This window comes from Charadrius vociferus, unplaced genomic scaffold, assembly GCF_000708025.1.
Source record: "Charadrius vociferus isolate BGI_N301 unplaced genomic scaffold, ASM70802v2 scaffold593, whole genome shotgun sequence".
In the NCBI taxonomy this organism is placed as follows: Eukaryota; Metazoa; Chordata; class Aves; order Charadriiformes; family Charadriidae; genus Charadrius; species Charadrius vociferus.
In genome coordinates, this window is record NW_009647739.1 from 1,518,253 (window position 1) to 1,519,772 (window position 1,520).

Below are 1,520 nucleotides of genomic sequence, written 5' to 3' on the forward strand. Positions count from 1 at the left end.
TAGATGTGTGCCAGCCTGTTCAGAGCTGCTCTCTGGTGCCATAGCCCCTATTCCTGCGTTATGGCCATCACTGAAATCCAACGGGTCGTGCCTGCGGGTGCCAAGGGTTCTCAGGTCGCAGCCTGGCTGGGTGCAGGGTTTGGATCCTGCATTATTAAACACAGAGAAATGCAGCTATCGTGCCAACCCGGCTATTGCGTGCTCCCCCCAAGGTCCGGGAGCTGCCAGACTGTACCAGCAGCAATTGCTTCCCCCACCCAGGTCTGAATTATTGTTTGCAGACATTGCTCCTGGCTGCCACCTGGTCTTGCCCATAGTTTACCTTCCTTTAGCCAGGAAACCGTAAACCCCACTGCAAACGGCCGGCACCAGCTCTCCAGCGACGCAAGTGCAGCCCCTTCACCTTTCCAGGGCCTGCCAGCCTGGGTGTTTTGGGGCAGGATAGTTTTCCATCACACCAGTAAGCTGAGCTGACTTGTTCGTCCCATCCCTGGGTGTGAGACGGGAGCGTGCGGCTGTGGGCACTGGGACGAGGAGTGTGTGTGGTGGTAGGACTGTGGCTGCTGCAGTTGCGCAGGGTTCGGTACAACTGCCTCTGCTTTTTCCAGGTTTTTCTGGGTTGTTTTGTTTTGTTTAGTTTAGCAGCTTGAGTAACCCCAATCACTGGCTTGCAGGAAGGGAGCAAAGTCTCGGGTGGTGTGGCAGCACTTGGCCACAGCCCTGTGCCTCGCACCCCGGCTTCTAGGCCCACAGGCCAGGCTGCCCCTGGGGAGGGCATTGAATGGGGGCTTTTCCTCCAACCAGAACTGAATCCAAACCAGCTCTCGAACATTTCTATCAAGTCTGATCTGCAACTGAAACAAGACATTGTTTTCTAGCCCTAACTCAGCTAACTCTAGCTCTAACTCAGCTAAAGCCTGGCACAGCTTCGCCTTCACCAGTGCTGCATCAGCCCAGTCCGTGCGCCCCCAAAGCTGCCATTGCCTCCTCTCCTCCCAGTGCTGGGCTGGGTGTCTGTCCTTCTGGCCAGCCCGTGTCCCCGGCGTTCCCTCCCTGCAACCCTGGCGTTGTCCTGTCACATGCCTGTGGCATGTGACATATTTACCAGATTATTACTGGTCTGAACTGGAAGCTAACCAAAACTCTGTCAGTCATAACCGTACCCCGCCTGCGACAGAGTTGGAAATGCTCTGGTACATGAGGTGGGCTACCTGTTGCAGCCCCAGCCCTGGGGATTTCCCGGCACGAATATGGTGACTGTGATCTTGTCCTGTTAAGGACACGTATCTAACCGGTTCCCGTTGGGCTTCCCCTGCTGGGTTTGGATTTGGTTTCCCCCCTCTCCCTGCATGCAGTGGTTGTGGAGCATCGCTGCGAGTTGTGAAATGCCTGCCGGGGTCTGCTCCGGCAGCGGCTGCTTCTCGGCAATGAGCACAGGGATCCCAAATATGAGTGATGCCTTCCTGCCTTGGTGCAAGCAGACGTCCCTGCTTGGGGACGTGGGGGTAGCTGTGCGCAGC